Raw genomic sequence first — 9577 nt, 5'->3', positions numbered from 1 at the left:
TGTGTCAGGTAATGAAAGAAGAGTGAAATGTAAAGCCGGAGTGAGGGAGATAAGCGGAAGGGGACGGCGAAGAAGGGGAATAAAAAGGATATATGGGACTGGGAAATGGGAGGGTTGAGATGAGCGCATGGAGGGGAAAGGAGCAGGTGTTGGGGAATATATGTGCGTACCGGCGGGGCGGGGGAGAGAGAAACGTATTACTTGAAATTGGAGAAACATTGAGTGTTCACACACACACACCGTTGGGTTGCAGGCTACACATGCAAAGGAAAAGACTTGTCCAACAGTTGTAGCCAAGGCCAGCGCCACTTACTGAATACGTGATAGTCCATGCAGAAGGGAGAAGGCTGGCGGCTATACATGAATGTAGTCGTGGTGACATTGAGACAGGTTCTCCCCGCGGTTCGGGGCAGTGATAACCTGGGGAGAGGGGGGGTGGGGGAGAGATGTGGCCCATTCCCGCCCAGGGGTTCCGCTCCGGGTTTTCTGTCTCTCGGGGCACCTCAGCCCCCCCGGATTGGACGGTGTTGGGTGTTGCAGCCAATGGGCTGCAGGTGAAGTGAATGTAATGTCAGTCTTTTGGCAGCTGCGGAGCAGTGGGGAGCGAGCGGGCGGCCGGACTGACTGACGGCAGCGGAGCCGGAGCTGGAGCTGGAGCTGCGGGAACCCTCGGCTCACCTCACCCCCACTCAAAGCCCACGGAATGCGCCCAGACAGACCTTGTTGAGCCGCCCGCATTCTGCGAGGAGGGATCAGCGCTGCTCCAGAGGAACAACTCTTCAGCCCCAATGTGACTGTGATTGATTTTTAAAGGGATATTCTATCTGGTCTGGACTCTCAGTTTCATCCCCGCCCGCTTATGCTGGGGTAAGACTTGAGTTTTCTCCGCCTGTTTAGTTTGCTCTTCATCTCGCTACTATCTGATGGTTGTTAAAATCCGTGCTTAAAATCAGTTTTCATTGCGTTTCACGGAGTGAGGGGGGGTGTATCGGTGGCACGTCGGTCTCCTGTGGCTTTAGTGTCACCTTTTCTTTCAAAGACATAATGGGCACTAACAGTGTCAGAGGGGTATGTGTAAAAGGCGAATGCCCTTTGACTACTTGTTGATGCTGCAGACATGGGGTTAATGCAAAAAGTTTCAAATGGGCTTTTGTTGCCCGTCTGTGATGAAATTGTCCCCGTGTTATTGAACTTTATTTTCGATATTTCTCCTTAAGAAAACATCAGTCTCTTATATGTAAGAAGGAACTGCAGATGCTGGTTTAGACCGAAGATAGACACAAAAAGCTGGAGTAACTCAGCTGGACAGGCAGCATCTCTGGAGAGAAGGAATGGGTGACGTTTCGAGACTGGGTCGAGACTGAAGTCTGAAGAAGGGTCTCGACCCGAAACGTCACCCATTCCTTCTCTCCAGAGATGCTGCCGGTCCCGCTGAGTTACTCCAGTTTTTTATGCCTATCATTAGTCTGTTATAGTTGGGACAGAGTTGCACAGGAATTTAATAACAAAACAATGTATTAATGTGCAGGAAGGAACTGCATTGGTTGAAACAATGTATTAATGTGTGTTTAAAGTTGAGCTGCTCCGTGCCAGTGTGCTTTATCTAGGTTTTTGTCACTGGTGCCTGTTCTATAATTTAGTTCCTTTGAATTGGGATGTGCAGAGGTCTACAAGAAGAGTTGCCTTGGAGGTTTTTTTTTTCTTGAAAGTGTACATAGTTAGACTGTTTGCTTGAGCCAGACTCCAGATGTGCAAAGCAGCTGTTGTCTGTCACTTGGGTGACAACTGGTCATTTTTCCGCTGAACACTGGCTGTTTCTATTATCCTCGGTTGGAAATGTCAAGGCTTCAATCTCCAGGCCGTTAGCTTCGGTGCGATTCGTGTTTCACGCCCATGTATGGAGGAGAGCGCGTTTCTCCCCGTGCCTTCCTGCATTGTCTCATTTTTCAATTCTTTTTTTTTTTTTTTTTCTGTTTCTCTGACAGCCACTGGGATATATTTAGAATTAAGCAGTCAGCCTCAGCTAAAAGGTGGTGCGCTGATCCCTGAAGTGAGAGGACTCTTGAAAAGGGCGTCACGATATTTATCAAATCCTTTCTCCCTGACAATATTTACTCCCACCAGGAGATTGTAAACTTAAACACTGGCCATTCATCAAACTGTCTTTCTAGGGGCTTTCAAATGCACTCCAGGCTGACATTGGCAAAGTCTGGAGCTTAAAGATAGAAATCTCTTGTCCCAATAGAATAGGCCAGGGCAATTCAAAAATGCAAAACGTCGCTGGAGCTAGCGGGGATTTCTAAGCTGCAGATTTGGTAGAATCGCTCTGAAAAAGCGAAGGTTGTGTTTGTGCAGAAGATTTTAAGTTTGGTGTCAAATCCTGTTTGCGTTTAAAGAATGTGTATATTTCTTTAAAGGCTATAGCTTTCTCCAGCTGCGACGCCCTGTGCCTGAAGTAACACAACAATTAGTTTCTTCCACGCAAAGATTAATCCAATTGTTCTTCAGCAGTATTTAATTGACATTCGAGCTGTCTTGTCAGAAAAGCCTAAAAGGATAACCAATCTAATTAATTTCATACTTTGACATCATGTTAATCCTTGTAACAAGGGTACTTCATGCTTCTAGTCTGTGATTTATAGGAATCACAAAAGGAGGGATGTAAGGGGAGCAAAGGATTGAGATTCGTGAAACAATGCCACATGAAACAAGCAAGCACATAGGTCCTCTACTGGAAAACAAATGTATTAAAGTATTCTTCCAAATAAGCACAACTAGCCTCTAGGTAGGATCCTGCAGCTTTAATTATTAAAACCATTTAATATTCCCAAACCAAACAATTTGTTTTAAGATTTCAAAATATTTTTTTTCTGTAATAGCTTGTTATATCTGGAAAAAGTTTTGAGCAATAACCATCCAAATGCCATGAATTTTTATTTTTTTTTAATGAAAGATCTTGTTCAGCAAAATATTTTGCTGGCTATGGCAACTTAATATTAATCATAACTTGTAGTTCAACATCCTTCAATGCTGAAGTCACATTTTGCTAGTTTAAACTTGAAATTGGAAAGCATTTACCAGAACTCTGTGGAAATTCTCTCAGCTCGAATAATTTTGTTTTTCATTGGAAATCATTTATTTACGTCAATTCCTTGCCTGAATCTGCTCCGTCCTGGCTGATAGCAGATTTGTCTGTTACTTTCTGTTGCCGGTTAACCTGTTCACTGCCAAGTGTTTTTTCACTATTGACCATGATCTGAGAATATTCGGGGGTGGCACTGAACAGGTTAATGCCTGAACACCTCCACTCAGTCTGCCTTATCCTACCTGATCTCCCGGTTGCTCAGCACTTTAACTCCCCCTCCCGTTCCCAATCTGACCTTTCTGTCCTGGGCCTCCTCCATTGTGAGAGTGAGGCCCAGCGCAAATTGGAGGAACAGCACCTCATATTTTGCTTGGGTAGTTTACACCCCAGCAGTATGAACATTGACTTCTCGAACTTCAAATAGCCCCTGCTTTCCCTCTCTCCCCATCCCCTCCCCCTTCCCAGTTCTCCCGCCAGTCTTACTGCCTCAGACTACATTCTATCTCTGTCCCGCCGACTTCCCTGACCTCAGTATGAAGAAGGGTCTTGACCTGAAACGTCACCCATTCCTTCTCTTCAGAGATGCTGCCTGTCCCTCTGAGTTACTCCAGCATTTTGTGTCTACCTCAGATTTAAACTAGCATCTGCAGTTCTTTCCTACAGGTTAATGCCTGCTCTGTATACCCATGTATGTTCAGATGCTGCCTCTTGGGTTAGCAACACCCATACCCTTGCTTACTGACTGGGCAGACTCGTGTGTTCAAACTCCAGCTGATGCCAGGAGAGCAAACATTTTGAAGCTGGTGCCAATTTCAGGTACACAAAAACAGCTGAGTAAATGGTGCCAAACTATTCAGTGCTATGTCAGCAACATGCTTTGTTGCAAAGGTCAAACTACTTCTGTAGGAACATTAAAGACAATCAAAGCATCCTTGAAGCTTCGGGTGGCTACATTTATAACGTAGTTCCACAGACTAGTATGGGGGTCAGGGGTTATGGGGAGAAGGCAGGAGAATGAGGTTGAGACAAAGATAGATCTGCCATGATTGAATGGCAGTGTAGACTCAATGGGCTGAATGGCCTAATTCTGCTCCTATCACTTATGAACATAAATCAGATGAAAAATAATTTGCCAAGATCCTAAACCTGAATGAGCAACATTTTGAAGCCAAGGATCCTTCACAAAAGTGTGGAATGACTGCCTTTCTCCATCCCAAATTACAGATGAGGAGGAAGACTATGAATGCTGCCAGTGTCATCCTCCATGTAACCTAGGCTGAGACTCTGCTGGGTATCGAGGGATGCCTCTACTGTTGAAGGCATCACTTCACAGATGAGTGTTGAATTCAAACGCAATCTTCCCTCGGGCAAATGTGTTTTTTTTTTAATCTGTCACTACTAAATAAAGACTCAAAAGAAGAGCACGTACTCCTACTTACCCCTTGCCCAACTGCAACAATTATTTTCCAACTTGTTTTTGTGAGATCTTGCAGTTTCTAAATAATCATGTTTTCAACATTTCCGCAACTAGCTTTAAGGCAGATATTCGTGTCAAGTAATGAGAGGCGCTATATTAACGCGTACTAATCTCCTGTTCAGTGTGTCCGGGGCGTGAATGGGAGAAGAAGAAGAGAAGGAGGATGAGAGGCAAAGGATGGATGGTTTGATGACACTGGGCCTGTACTCGCTGGAGTTTAGAAGAATGAGGGGGGACCTCATTGAAACATACTGGATAGTGAAAGGCTTTGGTAGAGTGCATGTGGAGAGGATGTTTCCACTAGTGGGAGAGTCTCAGACTAGAGGTCATTGCCTCAGAATTAAAGGACTTTCCTCTAGGAAGGAAATTAGGAGGAATTATTTTCGTCAGAGGTTGGTGAATCTGTGGAATTCTTTACCTCAGAAGGCTGTAGAGGCTGCCAATGGATATTTGTAAGGCATAGGTAGGTAGGTAGATTAATTCTTGATTAGTTTGGGTATCGGGGGTTTTGGGAAGAAGGTAGGAGAATGGGGTTAGGAGTGGCGATATAGATCTGCCATGATTGAATGGCAGAGTAGAATTGACGGGCCGAATTCTCCTCCTGTCACTTATGACCTTATGACTGCAGTTATTCCTTCTACCCTGAATGTCTTTAGTAACTCTCCCTGATTAAACAATATCCCACTGGGCAACGTGAATGAGAGAACCATGTGCTCTGTGGCATGAGCTATGTACGTTGTAAATGAAACACTATCTCGGACACATTAATAAATGTTCAGACTTAGAAATGAACTTGGCATGATCAATCTGGAGATTAAAATAAGAAGTGACTTCAGGTGCACGGGGAAAAGGTATGACTTGTGCTATCGGTGCACAAGGAGCTTCAGACATTGGTTATCGGTGCGGAGTCCTGATACTGGAATTAACGTGCAAACAGCTGATTCCAGTTTCAAACGCGTGACAAAAGTGTGCAGCCAGACCTGGGTGCCTTTCACTTGCTATTCATCAACAGAATTTTCTATACTAACGCGCTCTGGTAGTAACACGGAGATATCTGAAAGTAAATCATTTTATAATCAAGTGTCTACATGGAAAATGACTATTCATCTTCATAATGAGTGGGTACTGTCACAAAGTCAACGGGTTAACCTGCCACATTTCTGCATAAAATGTAATCTGTCGAATGAAGGGACATAAAAGGGTTTATAAATAAGCTATTCGATTAGTGTCAGCTGCAGAGGAGGGGATAGAGAGAAGGCTGATCTCTGGAGGATGGGGTTCAGAGGAGATGCAGGAAAAATGTCTTGAGGGGTAAAACGAAATAGAGGAAGAATGACATGCTTCAGCTCTTTAATTCTATGGAATTGTATTTTCTTTTCTCCCATTACAAATACACTGCTTCCCTCTTCCACCACCACCGACCTGGACAAGATGGAGCTTAATCCCATCGTTGTCAAAAGAGTAAATGTGTTATTTTGCAACAAGAACAGCTGGAGAGAACATCCCCCTCAAAACTTCAAATGGCAAAACAAAATGCCTTCCTCATGCATCAAGTGGAATCAGTTGGAATGTTCAAAATGCCTGTAGCGAAGCTGAAGGAAATGGCTAGTTTACAACACATGTTAGCAAACTGTTTCTGATAAAATAGTGAAGCGCTTCCTTGAGAATATTATGGGAATTGGTTATTGCAGGGGAATTGTTCGTGGCTGTTGGCTGAAGTGTTCCAGTCCCCTTGTGTAGAGAGAAGTACGGCATAGTTTGAGGTGAGGGTCAAACTCTGCAATTTCCTGATTCCCACTCCAGCAGTGGCAATGGTTGGAGCTCGGCCAAGGTAAGAGTTATGGTGGCTGCCCTTCCAGTTGAGGGACTGACATGGGCTATGAGCAAACTTAGCTTCTCTTGTGCCTCCTCTGAAGAAAGAGGATTTTGAAGCCCCTCTAGAAGCTTGCCCTATGTCCAGCTATCAAACGCAATGGGGATCTGGATGTGCCCTCCTTGCAAATCCAATACCTTCACCTTCTTCCCCCTCTCTCCTGCTCCTGATTTCACCACTGTCAACTCTTGAGAGCAAATGGAGAATATGCTGAATGATGTTGAGGAGCCCGGTGGAATCGTAACCTGATCTAGAATGCAGCATCTGGTCCACGAGTCTTGTAGGGACCCACGTGATTCATCTTGTTAAACCAAAGCAGCCCAGCAGTGTGTGGGCCACTTACTCATGTGTGGCGTTGAATTGGAATCTTGTCAAAACCAGACCAAGTATGGACTTCAGTATGGTTTTGCAATAACTTGACGTTCATTATTGATCTAGAAGAGTCCTGATGAGATTGAGCACAGGCTGTCCGGTATACTGGTCCATTAACAGTATCACTACAGTTATACCTTGACATGTAATACTGAAGCTACCATATTTGACATTGCCCATAGACTGGGCAATGAGCGCAGTGCCTGAGGGTGACAGAAACAAGCCCCGACTCCTTGAGCTAACCCTGTGAAGAACAGTAAATCTACAGCATCTTGGACTACAGCATAATCTCACTAAATCCTATATTTTAGTCAGCATGGCCATCATGGGCTGAATGACCTTCTATAATGCAAGTTTGTTTTTTCTAATCTCTCTGCACTATGCTGGTGGCTTTGAGGGAAGTACACTTTTTATCCCTGCAGATATAATCACTGTTCATGAGGTTGAATTCCATGTCACGGTTTAAGTACAGTGCAGAAGAAATAATTTACCAAGTTAACATTCCTAACTTTACAGACCAGCAGCAGTGACCAAACAAACCCTCTCTGTGAGGGATATAACCTTTGCCTGGGGGGGGGGGGGGGCAATAAGGAAGTTCCATTGTGCCACACTCTAGACCCAGTGCAAACAAACTAAAATGTCATGCCTTGAAGACAAATTGTTGGTGTATGTTAAGGAAGTATTCCTGTGTCTGCTTCGCGTGTGGGAGTAAAACATTTCTCGACTCCAGCTACCCTTTGCGAGCTGCCAGTTAATCAAGTTTATAGATGATGAGCCAAGATGCGAGCCAAACTGAAACCTTTGGCCATTCAGCATATTTTTCCCCCAAAATGAGCCAATCGTAAAAAACGGTCAAGTTCAAATGGCAACTTGTTTTAACATAGAAACTAATGAGGAAGGAAGTTGCCGTTTTAGATTTGAAAGGCCTACTTTTGATTATTGATCGTTTCCAATGGAGGGAGGGAGGGAGGCAATTTCCTGCTTGAAGACAGCGCAATTTGGAAATGTATTTGCAGTCAGAATATGGATGAAATACTTCAAGAGGGAGGTTTCCCTCTTTGCACCAGTTTACTGAGCTCAAAGTTATGAAAATAAATCTGTTCCTTTTTTGTTTAATTTAAAACCAAAGAGATGTGGATGATGTCTGACAATGTGCAGCATGCCCGGTATTAATTTGGTCTGCATGTGGCAATGCAACTGATCCAAATTCCCCACTCTTAGCCCTCCAGGATTTTAGGGAAGTCAGACCCTTGGTGGGTGCGAAGGTGATGTTGCCTTTTACGTTGCCACCACTGCCCAGGCAGTTTTTTTTAGACAAGGTTAAAAATAAGGTGGATGATCAGATTTTTACCTTGGGGCAGGGGTGTCCAGAACTACAGGACATGGGTTTAAGGTGAGAGGGAAAGGCTTTAAAGGGACCTGAAGGGAACCTTTTTCACACACGGGTGGTGGATATGTGGAATCAGATGCCAGAAGGAGTGGGCGAGGGTACATTTACAATGTTAAAAAGATGCGGACAGGTACATGGAAAGGATGTGGGCCAGAACCGTACAAGTGGGGCTTGTTCAGATAGTCAGCAAGGGTGGGTTGGGCCGAAGGGCCTGCTTCCATGTTGTGTAATACTGTGACAGGCTCATCCCCGATTGTGGATCATAGATCTGTGGATTAGTGCTGTGCAAAAGTGAGATTTTGTTATTATAATCCCAACTTTAATGCAAAAAAAAAAAAAAAAAAAATCTTGTGAATGAAATCTAACTTTCTGTTGCAGGACACCCAGATTCTTGGCTCACCTTCTGAAGGTCAGGGGTTCTTCGGTTGGCAGCTGCTATCCCAATGCTTTGGATCAGTTGAGTCCCCACATGCAGACATCATTAATCCTGGGCATGCTGCATATTATCGGACATGATCCACATCCCTCCTTTGACAATTAAGCTCTTTCAGCTACAGTCAACCTTTGCTCAAAGTGCTTCCAATTAGATTCATTATTGGCATTGCATCCTCAACCAGGGGCCTAAAGAATTTCCCCAGTGCATTTTAAGAATGAGACAAAATGTAAATGAAGCTATCTAATTGCACATGATTCTATAATCCCCACTCCTCACAAACCTAGACTTTGTCTTTCAAGTGGTTGCAATTAGCTTGGATTTCAATTTTATAAACTATAGTTTGTTCAGGAAAATATAAATGGGATTTGGGAAAAGGTTTTGGATGCTGTGGAAGAAGTGTTGGCATTAGCATTGATTTATTATTGTTACGTGTGCCAAGGTACAAATGAAGAACTTTGTTTTGCAAGCTATCCAAGCAAACCATACCATACATGGGGAATTCAAGTAGAGAAAGAAAGCAGCGCAGAATATATTGTAGTGAAAGTGCAGGTTTTATTTAAAAGAAAAGTGCAAGAGCTGCAGTAATGTAGATTGGGGGATCAGGATTTCATCTTTGGCATATGAGAGGTCTGTTCAAGAGTCTAACAGCAGAGTAGAACTTGTTATTGAATCTGATGGTGCATACTTTCAAGCCTCAATCTTTTGCCAGACTCTCTGGGATCCCATGAGAGGGATTTGGTTCTTGAGCTGGTTGTTGAGACAGATGTACTCAAACTCATGGTTATGATGTGGTGGTAAATCTCGCAAAATCATCCATGTCCATGCCAACAAAGATGCCCCATCCATGCTAGTCCCACCTGCCCGCATTTGGACCATATCCCTCTAAACCTTTTCTATCCATGTTCCTGTCCGAATATCTTTTAATCTTGTTATAGTACATGCCT

The 9577-nt window shown here is 43.9% G+C and overlaps 1 protein-coding gene across 1 annotated transcript in view; it reads left to right on the top strand.

Moving 5' to 3' along the window:
• The first annotated feature begins 256 nt into the window (after positions 1 to 256).
• The window catches only part of prickle1 (prickle planar cell polarity protein 1), a 107723-nt gene continuing 98402 nt past the window's right edge, over positions 257 to 9577 (top strand). The window contains exon 1 of the mRNA XM_033037841.1: positions 257 to 867. The gene's annotated coding sequence lies outside the window, so the exon portion shown is untranslated. The remainder of the gene's footprint in view (positions 868 to 9577) is intronic.

This window comes from Amblyraja radiata, chromosome 19, assembly GCF_010909765.2.
Source record: "Amblyraja radiata isolate CabotCenter1 chromosome 19, sAmbRad1.1.pri, whole genome shotgun sequence".
NCBI lineage: Eukaryota > Metazoa > Chordata > Chondrichthyes > Rajiformes > Rajidae > Amblyraja > Amblyraja radiata.
The sequence above is the reverse complement of the archived record's forward strand: the minus strand, read 5'-3'. Positions and strand labels throughout refer to the sequence as shown.